We start from the raw sequence: 18,438 nt of genomic DNA on the forward strand, positions 1-18,438 counted from the left end.
TTGCTATGGGGTTGTGTTGTGTTGTTGTGGGGTTGTTGAATTGTGTTGTGTTGTTGTGTTGCTGTGGGGTTGTGTTCTGTTGTTATGGGGTAGTGTTGTGTTGTTGTGTTGCTTTAGGGTTGTGTTGTGTTGAGCTGTTGAGTTGTTGTTGTGTTGTGTTGTTGTGTTGTTGTGTTGTTATTGGGTTGTGTTGTTGTGTTGTTGTGTTGTGTTGTTGTGTTGTTGTGTTGTTGAGTTGCTATGGGGTTGTGTTGTTGTGTTGTGTTGTGTTGTGTTGTGTTGTTGTGTTGTTGTGTTGTGTTGTTATGGGGTTGTGTTGTTGTGTTGTGTTGTTGTGTTGTGTTGTGTTGCTATGGGGTTGTGTTGTGTTGTTGTGTTGTTGTGTTGTTGTGTTGTTGTGTTGTGTTGTTGTGTTGTTGTGTTGTTGTGTTGTGTTGTTGTGTTGTTGTGTTGTTGTGTTGTTGTGTTGTTGTGTTGTTGTGTTGTTGTGTTGTTGTGTTGTTGTGTTGTTGTGGAGGGGGGACGCGGGGCAATATGTCTGTTATGTGAAGAACCCCCTCAGCCACAACCATAGTCAGGAGGCCAGGATCACTGTGGCCTGTGAGTTGTGTTGTTGTGTTGTTGTGTTGTTGTGTTGTTGTGTTGTTGTGTTGTTGTGTTGTTGTGTTGTTGTGTTGTTGTGTTGTGTTGTTATGGGGTTGTGTTGTTGTGGGGTTGTGTTGTGTTGAGCTGTTGAGTTGCTATGGGGTTGTGGTGTTGTTGTGTTGTTATGGGGTTGTGTTGTTGTGTTGTTGTGTTGTTGTGTTGCTATGGGGTTGTGTTGTGTTGTTGTGTTGTTGTGTTGCTATGGGGCTGTGTTGTGTTGTGTTGAGCTGTTGAGTTGCTATGGGGTTGTGTTGTGTTGTGTTGTGTTGCTGTGGGGTTGCGTTGTTGTGTTGTGGGGTTGTGTTCTGTTGAGCTGTTGAGTTGCTATGGTCGTTGTGTTGTGTTGTTGTGTTGCTATGGGGTTGTGTTGTGTTGTTATGGGGTTGTGTTGTTGTGTTGTGTTGTTGTGTTGTTGTGTTGTGTTGTGGTGTTGTGTTGTTGTGTTGCTATGGGGTTGTGTTGTGTTGTGTTGAGCTGTTGAGTTGCTGTGTTGTTGTGTTGTGTTGTGTTGTTGTGTTGTTGTGTTGTTGTGTTGTTGTGGGGTTGTATTATGTTGTTGTGTTGTTGTGTTGTTGTGTTGTGTTGTGTTGTTGTGTTGTTGTGTTGTTGTGTTGTTGTGGGGTTGTATTATGTTGTTGTGTTGTTGTGTTGTTGTGTTGTGTTGTTGTGTTGTTGTGTTGTTGTGTTGTTGTGTTGTTGTGTTGTTGTGTTGTTGTGTTGTTGTGTTGTTGTGTTGTTGTGTTGTTGTGGAGCGGGGACGCGGGGCAATATGTCTGTTATGTGAAGAACCCACTGAGCCACAACCATAGTCAGGAGGCCAGGATCACCGTGGCCTGTGAGTTGTGTTGTTGTGTTGTGTTGTTGTGTTGTTGTGTTGTTGTGTTGTTGTGTTGTGGGGTTGTGGGGTTGTTTTATGTTGAGCTGTTGAGTTGCTATGGGGTTGTGTTGTTGTGTTGCTATGGGGTTGTGTTGTGTTGAGCTGTTGAGTTGCTATGGGGTTGTGTTGTTGTGTTGCTATGGGGTTGTGTTGTGTTGTTGTGTTGTGTTGATGTGGGGTTGTGTTGTTGTGTTGTGATGCTATGGGGTTGTGTTGTTGTGTTGTTGTGTTGTTGTGTTGTTGTGTTGTTGTGTTGTTGTGTTGTTGTGTTGTTGTGTTGTTGTGTTGCTATGGGGTTGTGTTGTGTTGTGTTGAGCTGTTGAGTTGCTGCGGGGTTGTGTTGTGTTGTTGTGTTGTTGTGTTGTTGTGTTGTTGTGTTGTTGTGTTGTTGTGTTGCTGTGTTGTTGTGTTGTTGTGTTGTTGTGTTGTTGTGTTGTTGTGTTGTGTTGTTGTGTTGTTGTGTTGTTGTGTTGTTGTGTTGTTGTGTTGTGTTGTTGTGTTGTTGTGTTGTTGTGTTGTTGTGTTGTTGTGTTGCTGTGTTGTTGTGTTGTTGTGTTGTTGTGTTGTTGTGTTGTTGTGTTGTGTTGTGTTGTTGTGTTGTTGTGTTGTTGTGTTGTTGTGTTGTTGTGTTGTTGTGTTGTTGTGTTGTTGTGGAGGGGGGACGCGGGGCAATATGTCTGTTATGTGAAGAACCCACTGAGCCACAACCATAGTCAGGAGGCCAGGATCACTGTGGCCTGTGAGTTGTGTTGTGTTGTGTTGTTGTGTTGTTGTGTTGCTATGGGGTTGTGTTGTGTTGTGTTGAGTTGTAGGGCTGCTATGGGGTTGTGTTGTGTTGTTATGGGGTTGTGTTGTTGTGTTGTGTTGTTGTGTTGTTGTGTTGCTGTGGGGTTGTGTTGTTGTGTTGTTGTGTTGTGTTGTTGTGTTGTTGTGTTGTTGTGTTGTTGTGTTGTGTTGTTTTGTTGTGTTGTTGTGTTGTTGTGTTGTGTTGTTGTGTTGTTGTGTTGTTGTGTTGTTATGGGGTTGTGTTGTGTTGTTGTGTTGTTGTGTTGTTGTGTTGTTGTGTTGTTGTGTTGTTGTGTTGTGTTGTGTTGTTGTGTTGTGTTGTTGTGTTGTTGTGCTGTTGTGTTGTTGTGTTGTTGTGTTGTTGTGTTGTTGTGTTGTTGTGTTGTTGTGTTGTTGTGTTGTTGTGTTGTTGTGTTGTTGTGTTGTTGTGTTGTGTTGTTGTGTTGTTGTGTTGTGTTGTTGTGTTGTTGTGTTGTTGTGTTGTGTTGTTATGGGGTTGTGTTGTTGTGTTGTTGTGGGGTTGTTTTATGTTGAGCTGTTGAGTTGCTATGGGGTTGTGTTGTGTTGTTGTGTTGCTATGGGTTGTGTTGTGTAGTTGTGGGGCTGTGTTGCGTTGTTGAGTTGCTTTAGGGTTGTGTTGTTGTGTTGTTGTGTTGTTGTGTTGTTGTGTTGTGTTGTCGTGTTGTGTTGTGTTGTTGTGTTGTTGTGTTGTTGTGTTGTTGTGTTGTTGTGTTGCTGTGTTGCTGTGTTGTTGTGTTGTGTTGTTGTGTTGTTGTGTTGTTGTGTTGTTGTGTTGTTGTGTTGTTGTGTTGTGTTGTTGTGTTGTTGTGTTGTTGTGCTGTGTTGTTGTGTTGTTGTGTTGTTGTGTTGTTGTGTTGTTGTGCTGTGTTGTTGTGTTGTTGTGTTGTTGTGTTGTTGTGTTGTTGTGTTGTTGTGTTGTTGTGTTGTTGTGTTGTTGTGTTGTGTTGTTGTGTTGTTGTGTTGTTGTGTTGTTGTGTTGTTGTGTTGTTGTGGGGTTGTGTTGTGTTGAGCTGTTGAGTTGCTGTGGGGTTGTGTTGTGTTGTTGTGTTGTGTTGTTGTGTTGTTACGGGATTGTGTTGCTGTGGGGTTGTATTGTGTTGTATTGTGTTATGGGGTTGTGTTGTTGTGTTGTTGTGTTGCTGAGTTGTGTTGTGTTGAGCTGTTGAGTTGCTGTGGGGTTGTGTTGTTGTGTTGTGGTTGTGGGGTTGTTGAATTGTGTTGTTGTGTTGTGTTGTGTTGTTGTGTTACTATGGGGTTGTGTTGTTGTGTTGTTGTGTTGTGTTGTTGTGTTGTCTTGTGTTGAGCTGTTGAGTTGCTATGGGGTTGTGTTGTGTTGCTGTGGGGTTGTGTTGTGTTGTGTTGCTATGAGGTTGTTGTGTTGTCGTGGGGTTGTGTTGCTATGGGGTTGTGTTGTTGTGTTGTTGTGTTGTTGTGTTGTTGTGTTGTTGTGTTGTTGTGTTGTTGTGTTGTTGTGTTGTTGTGTTGTTGTGTTGTTGTGTTGTTGTGTTGTTGTGGAGGGGGGACGCGGGGCAATATGTCTGCTATGTGAAGAACCCACTGAGCCACAACAGTAGTCAGGAGGCCAGGATCACTGTGGCCTGTGAGTTGTGTTGTTGTGTTGTTGTGTTGTTGTGTTGTTGTGTTGTTGTGTTGTTGTGTTGTTGTGTTGTTGTGTTGTTGTGTTGTTATGGGGTTGTGTTGTTGTGTAGTTGTAGGGTTGTGTTGTGTTGTGTTGAGCTGTTGAGTTGCTATGGGGTTGTGTTGTGTTGTTGTGTTGTTGTGTTGCTATGGGGTTGTGTTGTTGTGTTGTGTTGTGTTGTTGTGTAGTGTTGAGCTGTTGAGTTGCTATGGGGTTGTGTTGTGTTGTTGTGTTGTGTTGTTATGGAGTTGCGTTGTTGTGTTGTGTTGATGTGGGGTTGTGTTGAGTTGTTGAGTTGCTATGGGGTTGTGTTGTGTTGCTGTGGGGTTGTGTTGTGTTGTATTGTGTTATGGGGTTTTGTTGTGTTGCTGTAGGGTTGTGTTGTTGTGTTGTTGTGGTGTTGTGTTGTTGTGTTGTTGTGGAGGGGGGACGCGGGGCAATATGTCTGTTATGTGAAGAACCCCCTCAGCCACAACCATAGTCAGGAGGCCAGGATCACTGTGGCCTGTGAGTTGTGTTGTTGTGTTGTTGTGTTGTGTTGTTGTGTTGTTGTGTTGTTGTGTTGTTGTGTTGTTGTGTTGTGTTGTTGTGTTGTTGTGTGGTTGTGTTGTGTTGTTGTGTTGTGTTGTTGTGTTGTGTTGTGTTGTTGTGTTGTTGTGTTGTTGTGTTGTGTTGTGTTGTTGTGTTGTGTTGTTGTGTTGTTGTGTTGTGTTGTTGTGTTGTTGTGTTGTTGTGTTGTGTTGTTGTGTTGTTGTGTTGTGTTGTTGTGTTGTTGTGTTGTTGTGTTGTTGTGTTGTTGTGTTGTTGTGTTGTTGTGTTGTTGTGTTGTTGTGTTGTTGTGTTGTGTTGTTGTGTTGTTGTGTTGTTGTGTTGTTGTGTTGTTGTGTTGTTGTGTTGTGTTGTTGTGTTGTGTTGTTGTGTTATATACACATTTCCCCCCATATCCCCCCACATAACCCCATATCCCCCCCATATCCCCCACATATCCCCCCATATCCCCCCATATCCCCCCCATATAACCCCATATAACCCCATATCCCCCCCATATCCCCCCATATAACCCCATATCCCCCCATATAACCCCATATAACCCCATATAGACCCCATATCCCCCCCATATAACCCCATATCCCCCTATATCCCCCCATATCCCCCCATATCCCCCCCATATAACCCCATATAACCCCATATCCCCCCCATATCCCCCCATATCCCCCCATATAACCCCATATCCCCCCATATAACCCCATATAACCCCATATAACCCCATATAACCCCATATAACCCCATATCCCCCCATATAACCCCATATAGACCCCATATAACCCCATATAGACCCAATATAGACCCCATATAACCCCATATAACCCCATATAACCCCATATAACCCCATATCCCCCCATATCCCCCCATATAACCCCATATAACCCCCATATAACCCCATATAACCCCATATAACCCCATATAACCCCATATAACCCCATATCCCCCCATATCCCCCCATATCCCCCCATATCCTCCCATATAACCCCATATCCCCCCATATCCCCCCATATCTCCCCATTTCCCCCCCATATCCCCCCATATCCACCCATATCCCCCCCATATCCCCCCCCATATCCCCCCATATCCCCCCCATATAACCCCATATCCGCCTATATCCCCCCATATCCCCCCATATCCCCCCATATCCCCCCATATAACCCCATATCCCCCCGATATACCCCAATACAATCCCATGTAACCCCAAATCCCCCCCTATCCCCCCCATCCCCCCCATATCCCCCCATATAACCCCACATAACCCCATATATCCCATATCCCCCCATATAACCCCATATAACCCCATATATCCCCCATATAACCCCATATACCCCCCATATCCCCCCATATAACCCCATATAACCCCATATCCCCCCACATAACCCCATATAACCCCATATAACCCCATATAGACCCCATATAACCCCATATCCCCCCATATAACCCCATATAACCCCATATATCCCCCATATAACCCCATATCCCCCCATATCCCCCAATATCCCCCCATATAACCCCATATAACCCCATTCTCTCCCCATATAGACCCCATATAACCCCATATCCCCCCATATAACCCCATATCCCCCCATACCCCCCCATATAACCCCATATCCCCCCATATCCCCCCACATAACCCCATATATTCTCTCCCCCATTACAGACGGCCCCGACTGGGCGTCCATGACCCCATATCCCCCCATATCCCCCCATATCCCCCCCATAGAACCCCATATAACCCCCATATAACCCCCATATAACCCCCATATAACCCCATATAACCCCATATCCCCCCATATCCCCCCATATAACCCCATATCCCCCCATATCCCCCCATATCCCCCCATATCCCCCCATATCCCCCCATATATCCCCATATCCCCCCATATCCCCCCATATCCCCCCACATAACCCCATATAACCCCATATAACCCCACATCCCCCCATATCCCCCCATATCCCCCCCATATCCCCCCATATCCCCCCATATAACCCCATATCCCCCCATATCCCCCCATATAACCCCATATAACCCCATATAACCCCATATCCCCCCATATCCCCCCATATAACCCCATATATTCTCTCTCCCCCCATCCAGACGGCCCCGACTGGGCGTCCATCTTCCCCCCCGGTTCAATCCTATATAACCCCATATAACCCCATATAACCCCATATCCCCCCATATCCCCCCATATCCCCCCATATAATCCCATATAACCCCATATCCCACCATATCCCCTCATTATCCCCTCATATCCCCCCCATATCCCCCCCATATCCCCCATATCCCCCCATATCCCCCCATATCCCCCCCATATAACCCCATATCCCCCCATATCCCCCCCATATCCCCGCATATCCCCCCCATATCCCCCCATATCCCCCCCATATAACCACATATCCCCCCATATCCCCCCATATCCCCCCATATAACCCCATATCCCCCCATAACCCCCCCATATAACCCCATATCCCCCCCATATCCCCCCATATCCCACTCATATAACCCCATATAACCCCATATAACCCCATATAACCCCATTCTCTCCCCATATAACCCCATATAACCCCATTCTCTCCCCATATAACCCCATATAACCCCATATAGACCCAATATAGACCCCATATCCCCCCATATAACCCCATATCTCCCCATATAACCCCATATAACCCCATATAACCCCATATCCCCCCATATAACCCCATATCCCCCCATATCCCCCCATATCCCCCCATATAACCCCATATATCCCCATATAACCCCATATATCCCCATATAACCCCATATAACCCCATATAACCCCATATAACCCCATATCCCCCCATATCCCCCCACATAACCCCATATATTCTCTCCCCCCCCATTACAGACGGCCCTGACTGGGCGTCCATCTTCCCCCCCGGTTCAATCCTATATAACCCCATATAACCCCATATAACCCCATATAACCCCATATAACCCCATATAACCCCATATCCCCCCATATAACCCCCATATCCCCCCATATCCCCCCATATCCCCCCATATCCCCCCCATATCCCCCTATATCCCCCCATATCCCCCCATATAACCCCATATATTCTCTCTCCCCATCCAGACGGCCCCGACTGGGCATCCATGACCCCATATCCCCCCATATCCCCCCCATATCCCCTCATATCCCCCCATATAACCCCATATCCCCCCATATCCCCCTATATCCCCCCTATATCCCCCCATATAACCCCATATCCCCCCATATCCCCCCATATCCCCCCATATCCCCCCCATATCCCCCCATATAACCCCACATAGCCCCATATAACCCCATATATCCCCATATAACCCCATATAGACCCAATATAGACCCCATATCCCCCCACATAACCCCATATCCCCCCATATCCCCCCATATCCCCCCATATAACCCCACATAGCCCCATATAACCCCATATCCCCCCATATAACCCCATATAGACCCAATATAGACCCCATATCCCCCCACATAACCCCATATCCCCCCATATCCCCCCATATCCCCCCACATACCCCCATATATTCTCTCCCCCCATTACAGACGGCCCAGACTGGGCGTCCATGACCCCATATCCCCCCATATCCACCCCATATCCCCCCATATCCCCCCATATCCCCCCATATAACCCCATATAACCCCATATAACCCTTTATAACCCCATATCCCCCCATATCCCCCCATATCCCCCCACATAACCCCATATCCCCCCATATCCCCCCATATCCCCCCATATCCCCCCATATAACCCCATATCCCCCCATATCCCCCCATATCCCCCCATATAACCCCATATAACCCCATTCTCTCCCCATACAGACCCCATATAACCCCATATAACACCATATAACCCCATATCCCCCCATATCCCCCCATATAACCCCATATCCCCCCATATAGACCCCATATAACCCCATATAGACCCAATATAGATCCCATATAACCCCATATATCCCCATATAACCCCATATAACCCCATATAGACCCAATATAGACCACATATAACCCCATATAACCCCATATAGACCCCATATAACCCCATATAACCCCATATAACCCCATATCCCCCCATATCACCCCACATAACCCCATATATTCTCTCTCTCCCCCCATTCCAGACGGCCCCGACTGGGCGTCCATGACCCCATATTCCCCCATATCCCCCCTATATCCCCCCTATATCCCCCCCATATCCCCCCATGTCCCCCCATATAACCCCATATAGACCCCATATAGACCCCATATCCCCCCATATCCCCCCATATCCCCCCATATCCCCCCATATAACCCCATATATTCTCTCTCCCATTACAGACGGCCCCGACTGGGCGTCCATGACCCCATATCCCCCCATATCCCCTCATATCCCCCCATATAACTCCATATCCCCCCATATCCCCCTATATCCCCCCATATAACCCCATATAACCTCATATCCCCCCATATCCCCCCATATAACCCCATATCCCCCCATATCCCCCCATATCCTCCCATATAACCCCATATAACCCCATATAACCCCATATCCCCCCATATAGACCCCATATAACCCCATATAGACCCATATAGACCCCATATAACCCCATATATCCCCATATAACCCCATATAGACCCCATATAACCCCATATATCCCCATATAACCCCATATAGACCCAATATAGACCCCATATAACCCCATATAACCCCATATAACCCCATATAACCCCATATAACTCTATATCCCCCCATATCCCCCCATATCCCCCCATATAACCCCATATAACCCCATATCCCCCCACATAACCCCATATAACCCCATATAACCCCATATAGACCCAATATAGACCCCATGTAGACCCCGTATAGACCCCATATAACCCATATAACCCCATATAACCCCATATCCCCCCATATAGACCCCATATAACCCTATATAGACCCAATATAGACCTCATATGACCCTATGATCCCATATAACCCCATATAGACCCAATATAGACCCCATATAGACCCTATATAGACCCCATGTAGACCCTATGATCCCATATAACCCCATATAACCCCATATCTCCCCATATCCCCCCATATCCCCCCATATAACCCCATATAACCCCCATATAACCCCATATAACCCCATATAACCCCATATCCCCCCTATATACCCCAATACAATCCCATGTAACCCCAAATCCCCCCTATCCCCTCATATAACCCCATATCCCCCCCATATCCCTCCATATCTCCCCATATCCCCCCATATCCCCCCATATATTCTCTCTCCCCCCATTACAGACGGCCCTGACTGGGCGTCCATGACCCCATATCCCCCCCATATCCCCCCATATAACCCCATATCATTCCATATAGACCCCATATAACCCCATATAGACCCAATATAGACCCCATATCCCCCCATATCCCCCCATATAACCCCATATATTCTCTCTCCCCATCCAGACGGCCCCGACTGGGCATCCATGACCCCATATCCCCCCATATCCCCCCCATATCCCCTCATATCCCCCCATATAACCCCATATCCCCCCATATCCCCCTATATCCCCCCTATATCCCCCCATATAATTCCATATCCCCCCATATCCCCCCATATAACCCCATACCCCCCATATCCCCTCATATCCCCCCATATCCCCCCCTATCCCCCCATATCCCCCCATTATCCCCCCATATCACCCCATATCCCCCCATATCCCCCATATCCCCCCATATCCCCCCATATCCCCCCATATCCCCCCCATATCCCCCCATATCCCCCCATATAACCCCATATCCCTCCATATCCCCCCATATCCCCCCACATCCCCCCTTGTCACCCCCATATCCCCCCATATCCTCCCATATCCCCCCATATAACCCCATATCCCCCTATATCCCCCCATATCCCCCCATATGCCCCCATATCCCCCCCATATCCCCCCATATCCCCCCATATCCCCCCATACCCCCCATATCCCCCCATATCCCCCCATATAACCCCATATCCCCCCATATAACCCCATATAACCCCATATCCCCCCATAACCCCCCATATCCCCCCTTATCCCCCCATATAACCCCATATAACCCCCATATAACCCCATATAACCCCATATAACCCCATATCCCCCCTATATACCCCAATACAATCCCATGTAACCCCAAATCCCCCCTATCCCCTCATATAACCCCATATCCCCCCCATATCCCTCCATATCTCCCCATATCCCCCCATATCCCCCCATATATTCTCTCTCCCCCCATTACAGACGGCCCTGACTGGGCGTCCATGACCCCATATCCCCCCCATATCCCCCCATATAACCCCATATCATTCCATATAGACCCCATATAACCCCATATAGACCCAATATAGACCCCATATCCCCCCATATCCCCCCATATCCCCCCATATCCCCCCATATAACCCCATATATTCTCTCTCCCCATCCAGACGGCCCCGACTGGGCATCCATGACCCCATATCCCCCCATATCCCCCCCATATCCCCTCATATCCCCCCATATAACCCCATATCCCCCCATATCCCCCCATATCCCCCCATATAACCCATATCCCCCCATATCCCCCCCATATCCCCCCATATAACCCCATATAACCCATATAACCCCATATAACCCCATATAACCCCATATAACCCCATAACCCCATATAACCCATATAACCCCATATAACCCCATATAACCCCATAACCCCATATAACCCATATAACCCCATATAACCCATATACCCCATATAACCCCATATAACCCCATATAACCCATATACCCCATATAACCCCATATAACCCCATATAACCCCACATAACCCCATATCCCCCCCATATCCCCCCATATCCCCCCATATAACCCCCCATAGCCCCATATAACCCCATATCCCCCCCATATCCCCCCATATCCCCCCGTATCTCCCCATATAACCCCATATAACCCCATATCCCCCCATATCCCCCCATATCCCCCCATACAACCCCACATCCCCCCATATCCCCCCATATCCCCCCATACCCCCCATATCCCCCCCATACCCCCCATATCCCCCCCATATCCCCCCATATCCCCCCATATCCCCCCCATATCTCCCCATATCCCCCCATATCCCCCCATATCCCCCTATATCCCCCCATATCCCCCCATATAACCCCACATCCCCCCATATCCTCCCATATCCCCCCATACCCCCCCGTTTCCCCCCCATATCTTCCCCATATGCCCCCATATAACCCCATATCCCCCCATATCCCCCCCATATCCCCCCATATCCCCCCATATCCCCCCATATAACCCCATATAACCCCATATCCCCCCACATAACCCCATATAACCCCATATAACCCCATATAGACCCAATATAGACCCCATGTAGACCCCGTATAGACCCCATATAACCCATATAACCCCATATCCCCCCATATAACCCCATATAACCCCACATCCCCCCATATCCCCCCATACAACCCCATATAACCCCATATCCCCCCATATAACCTCATATAACCCCATATAACCCCATATAACCCCATATAGACCCAATATAGACCCCATATCCCCCCACATAACCCCATATATTCTCTCTCTCCCCCCATTACAGACGGCCCCGACTGGGCGTCCATCTTCCCCCCCGGCTCAATCCTATATAACCCCATATAACTCCATATAACCCCATATAACCCCATATAACCCCATATCCCCCCATATAACCCCATATAACCCCATATAACCCCATATCCCCCCATATAGACCCCATATAACCCCATATAGACCCAATATAGACCCCATATATCCCCATATAACTCCATATAGACCCAATATAGACCCAATATAGACCCCATATAACCCCATATAACCCCATATAACCCCATATCCCCCCATATCCCCCCATACAACCCCATATCCCCCCCATATAACCCATATAACCCCATATAACCCCATATAACCCCATATAACCCCATATCCCCCCATATCCCCCCACATAACCCCATATATTCTCTCCCCCCATTACAGACGGCCCCGACTGGGCGTCCATGACCCCATATCCCCCCATATCCCCCCATATCCCCCCCATATCCCCCTATATCCCCCCATATAACCCCATATAACCCCATATAACCCCATATAACCCCATATAACCCCATATAACCCCATATAGACCCAATATAGACCCCATATCCCCCCATATCCCCCCATATAACCCCATATCCCCCCATATCCCCCCCATATCCCCCCTATATCCCCCCATATCCTCCCATATCCCCCCATATAACCCCATATAACCCCATATAACCCCATATCCCCCCATATCCCAACCATATAACCCCATATAGACCCCATATAACCCCATATAAACCCATATAGACCCAATATAGACCCCATATATCCCCATATAACCCCATATAGACCCAATATAGACCCCATATAACCCCATATAACCCCATATAACCCCATATAGACTCAATATAGACCCCATATCCCCCCATATAACCCCATATATCCCCATATAACCCCATATAACCCCATATAACCCCATTCTCTCCCCATATAACCCCATATCCCCCCATATCCCCCCCATATCCCCCCATATCCCCCCATATCCCCCCATATAAACCCATATAAACCCATATAACCCTATGACCCCCAATGACCCTAATGACCTCAGGTAACCCCAAGACCCCATATAACCCCATATCCCCCCATATCTCCCTATATCCCTCCATATCCCCCCATATCCCCCTATATCCCCCCATATCCCCCCATATAACCCCATATAACCCCATTCTCTCCCCATGCAGACCCCATATAATCCATATCCCCCCCATATCCCCCCATATCCCCCCATATAACCCCATATCCCCCCATATCCCCCCCATATCCCACCCATATCCCCCCATATCCCCCCATATCCCCCCCATATCCCCCCATATCCCCCCCATATCCCCCCATATAACCCCATATAACCCCATATAACCCCATATAACCCCATATCCCCCCATATAGACCCCATATAACCCCATATAGACCCAATATAGACCCCATATGACCCTATGATCCCATATAACCCCATATAGACCCAATATAGACCCCATATCCCCCCATATCCCCCCATATTCCCCCATATCCCCCCATATCCCCCCCATATCCCCCCATATCCCCCCATATAACCCCATATAACCCCATTCTCTCCCCATACAGACCCCATATCCCCCCATATCCCCCCATATAACCCCATATAACCCCATATCCCCCCATATAACCCCATATCCCCCCATATCCCCCCATATCCCCCCATATCCCCCCATATCCCCCCATATCCCCCCATATATTCTCTCTCCCCCCATTACAGACGGCCCCGACTGGGCGTCCATCTTCCCCCCCGGCTCTGTGACCATCCCCCTGTTCTCGGAGCTGACCCTCCATTGCTCGGCGCCGTCCTTCCCCCCCGCCCACATCATCTGGGGGCGGGACAACCTCACCTTGGGGCTGGGGCCTGAGCTCTACCTCTACCTGGATGACCCCGCCCAATTCGGGAGAGTGACGTGTCTGGCGACCAATCCGCTGGCGGACTTCGCGGCCGACGCCCACGTGGAGCTGCGAATGGAAACGGGTTGGGGGCGGGGCTTAGCGAGGGGGGCGGGGCTTATAGAGGGACGGGGTTTAAGGGGGCGGGGCTTAAGGAGGGGAGGGGCCAATAAGGAGAGTGGGCGGGGCTTAGAAAAGGGGCAGATCTTAATGAGAAGGCGGGGCTATAAGTAAGGGGGCGGGGCTTAATGGGGCGGGGCTTATGGAGAGGGCGGAGCTTAGACGGGGCGGGGCTTAAGGGGGCGTGGCTTAAGGAGGGGGCATGGCTTGAGGGGGGGCGTGGCTTAAGGAGGGGGCGTGGCTTGAGGGGGTGGGGCTAAGGGAGGGGGCGGGGCTTGAGTGGACGGGGCTTATAGAGGGGGCGTGGCTTAAGGAAAGACGGGGCTATGGGAGGGGCGTGGCTATAAGGAAGGGGGCGGGGCTTAAGACGCTGGATTAAGGGCTGGATTAAGGGAGTGGGCGGGTCTTATTCAGGGGGCGGGGCTTAAGGAGGGGGCGGTACTTATAGGTGGGCGGGACTTAGGTTGGGGGAGGGGCTTGAGGGGGGCGGGGCTATAAGGAAGGGGGCGGGGCTTAAGATGGGGCTGAATTAAGAAAGTGGGCGGAGCTTAGACAGGGGGCGGGGCTTAGGGAAGGGGCGATGCTTAGAAAGGAGCGGGGCTTACACAGGGGGCGTGGCTTAAGGAGGGGGAGGGGCTTATTAAGGGTTGGGTTTAGGGAGGGGGAGTGGCCTAAGGAGGGGGCGGGGCTTAAGGAGGGGGCGGAGCTTACGGAAGGGGTGGGGCTTATGAAGGGTTGGGTTTAGGGAGGGGGAGGGGCTTATGGTAGAGGGGGCGTGGCTTGTGGTAAGGGGCGGGGCTTATGGTAAAGGAGGAGGGGCTTAATGAGAGGCGGAGCTTGTGTTTAAGGGGCGTGGCTTAATGAGGGGCGTGGCTTGTGGTAAAGGGGCGGGGGCTTATGGTAAAGGGGGTGGGGCTTTGTGGTAGGGGGCGGGGCTTATGGTAAAGGGGGCGTGGCTTATGGTAAGGGGGGTGAGGCTTTGTGGTAGGGGGCGTGGCTTGCGGTAAAGGGGGCGGGGGCTTATGGTAAATGGGCGTGGCTTGTGATAAAGGGGGCGTGGCTTATGGCAAAGGGGGCGGGGCTTATGGCAAAGGGGGCGGGGCTTGGTGCAGTGTTTCCTTCCTCATTTCCTCCCCGTTTCCTGCAGGTCTGTCTGCGTTGGCCATTACTGGGATCGTACTGGGAGCACTGGGGGGACTGGGACTGATGGCGGCCATGGGGGTCCTGGCCTGGAGATACCTGCGCAGGTGATGAATGAATGGGGGCTGAGGGGGAAATGAGGCCACAAGTGGGCCCAATTTCCCCCTTATTTCCCCCAATTTCCCCCAATTTCCCCCCTGTTTCCCCCCATTTCCCCCTATATCCCCCAAATCCCCCCTATTTTCTCCTATTCCCCCCCTATTTCCCCCCAATTCCCCCTTATTTCCCCCTTTTTCCACCTATTTCCCCCCAAATCCCCCCTATTTCCCCAAATATCCCCCAATTCCCCCTTATTTCCCCCAAATCCCCCCTATTTCCCCTATTTTCCCCCCATTTCCCCTTTATTTTCCCCTATTTCCCCCTTATTTCCCCCATATCCCCCCTATTTTCCCCTATTTCCCCCCATTCCCCCCCATATCTCCCTTATTTCCCCCCATTTTCCCCTATTTCCCCCCATATCTCCCCATATCCCCCCTATTTCCCCCATTTCCCCCTTATTTCCCCCATATGCCCCCAATTTCCCCCTTATTTGCCCCCTATTTCCCCCATATTTCCCCCAAATCCCCCCTATTTTCTCCTATTTCCCCCCATTTTCCCCTATTTCCCCCCAAATCCCCCTTATTTCCCCCTATTTCCCCTTTATTTTCCCCCATATCCCCCTTATTTCCCCCCATATCCCCCTTATTTCCCCCAAATCCCCCCAAATTCCCCCCTATTTCCCCCTTATTTCCCCCAATTTCCCCTTACTTCCCCCCAATTTCCCCTTATTTCCCCCAAATCCCCCCATATCCCCCCCATTTCCCCCAAATCCCCCCTATTTCCCCCATATTTCCCCCATGTCCCCCCAAATTCCCCCTTATTTCCCCCCTATTTCCCCCCAATTTCCCCTTATTTCCCTTTATTTCCCCTATTTACCCCCATATTTCCCCCTATTTTACCCCAAATCCCCCATATTTCCCCCTATTTCCCCCATATCCCCCCTATTTCCCCCCAAATCCCCCATTTCCCCTTATTTTCCCCCCATATGTCCCCCTATTTCCCCCAAATCCCCTATTTCCCCATATTTCCCCTATTTCCCCTTATTCCCTTTATTTCCCCCTTTTTACCCCCAGATTTCCCCCTTATTTCCCCCAAATCCCCCCTATTTCCCCCCAAGTTCCCTTATTTCCCCCTTATTTCCCCCATATCCCCCTTATTTCCCCCAAATCTCCCTTATTTCCCCCTATTTCCCCTTATTTCCCCCAATTTCCCCAATTCCCCCTATTTCCCCCAATTTCCCCTATTTCCCCAAATCCCCCCCTATTTCCCCCATATTTCCCCCAATTTCCCCCTTATTTCCCCCATATCCCCCCTATTTCCCCTTATTTCCCCTATTTCCCCCATATTTCCCCCAAACCCCCTATTTCCCCCAATTCCCCCTATTTCCCCCTATTTCCCCCTTATTTCCCCCTATTTCCCCTTATTTCCCCCAAATCCCCCCTATTTCCCCAAATCCCCCCATTTCCCCCCCAAATCCCCCCATTTCCCCCCTATTTCCCTTATTTCCCCCTATTTCCCCCAAATCCCCCTATTTCCCCCCAATCCCCCTTATTTCCCCCCAATTTCCCCCATATTTCCTCCTATTTCCCCCTTATTCTCCCCAATTTCCCCCAATTTCCCCTTATTTCCCCCTTATTTCCCCCAATTTCCCCCATTCCCCCATATTCCCCCTTATTTCCCCCCATTCCACCCTATTCTCCCCTATTTCCCCTTATTTCCCCAAATCCCCCCAATTCCCCATATTTCCCCTATTTCCCCCATATTTCCCCCTATTTCCCCCTATTTACCCCCATTTCCCCCCTATTTCCACCATTTCCCCCTATTTCCCCCCAATTCCCCCTTATTTCCCCATATTTCCCTTATTCCCCTATTTCCCCTTATTTCCCCAATTCCCCCTTATTTCCCCCATATTTCCCCCTATTTCCCCCAAATCCCCCTATTTCCCCCTATTTCCCTTATTTCCCCCCTATTTCCCCCCATATCCCCCCTATTTCCCCCTATTTCCCCCCAAATCCCCCAAATTCCCCCCTATTTCCCCCTTATTTCCCCATATCCCCCTATTTTCCCCTATTTCCCCCTATTCCCCCCCATATCTCCCTTATTTCCCCCCATTTCCCCCTATTCCCCCCCATATCTCCCTTATTTCCCCCATTTCCCCTATTTCCCCCCATATCCCCTTATTTCCCCAATTTCCCCCTTATTTCCCCCTTATTTCCCCCCAATTCCCCCTTATTTCCCCAATCTCCCTTATTACCCCCCATTTCCCCTTATTTCCCCATATTTCCCCTTATTTCCCCCTATTTCCCCCATATTTCCCCCAAATCCCCCCTATTCTCCTATTTCCCCCATTTCCCCTTATTTCCCCTATTTTCCCCTATTTCCCCCAAATCCCCCCAAATCTCCCTTATTTTCCCCATTTTTCCCCTATTCCCTTATTTCCCTCTATTCCCCATATCCCCCCTATTTCCCCCCAAATCCCCCCAATTTCCCACTTATTTCCCCCAATTCCCCCTTATTTCCCCCTATTTCCCCCCATTTCCCTATTTCCCCCCTATTTCCCCTTATTTCCCCTTATTCCTCCTATTTCCCCCTTATTTCCCCCAAATCCCCCCTATTTCCCCAATTCCCCCCCTATTCCCCCCATTTCCCCCAGTTCCCCCCAATTCCCCCTTATTTCCCCCAAATCCCCCCAAATCCCCCCAATTTCCCCCCCATATCCCCCCTATTCCCCTTATTTCCCCAAAACCCCCAAATTCCCCCCTATTTCCCCCTTATTTCCCCCATATCCCCCCTATTTCCCCAAATCCCCCCAATTTCCCCCATATTTCCCCCTATTTCCCTTTATTTCCCCCCATATTTCCTCCTATTTCCCCCCTTATTTCCCCCTATTTCCCCTTATTCCCCCAAATCCCCCTATTTTCTCCTATTTCCCCCCATTTTCCCTATTTCCCCCAAATCCCCCCATTTCCCCCCATTGCCCCCTATTCCCCCTATTTCCCCCTTATTTCCCCCCAATTTCCCCCAATTTCCCCAATTCC

The 18,438-nt window shown here is 49.6% G+C and overlaps 1 long non-coding RNA gene across 2 annotated transcripts; it reads left to right on the forward strand.

The window, feature by feature from the left end:
* Positions 1-1,738: 1,738 nt before the first annotated feature.
* Positions 1,739-15,406, forward strand: LOC146751937 (uncharacterized). Of its 2 annotated transcripts, none has more exons than XR_014941103.1 (3): positions 1,739-2,261; positions 13,866-14,126; positions 15,309-15,406. It is a non-coding gene; the product is annotated as an uncharacterized LOC146751937 (long non-coding RNA). The 2 variants fall into 2 exon arrangements; XR_014941102.1 differs by lacking the exon at positions 1,739-2,261 and adding an exon at positions 4,248-4,475.
* The last annotated feature ends 3,032 nt before the right edge of the window (positions 15,407-18,438 follow it).

This window comes from Coturnix japonica, unplaced genomic scaffold (genome assembly GCF_054131305.1).
Source record: "Coturnix japonica strain WE unplaced genomic scaffold, WE-NBRP24 Scf060, whole genome shotgun sequence".
NCBI lineage: Eukaryota > Metazoa > Chordata > Aves > Galliformes > Phasianidae > Coturnix > Coturnix japonica.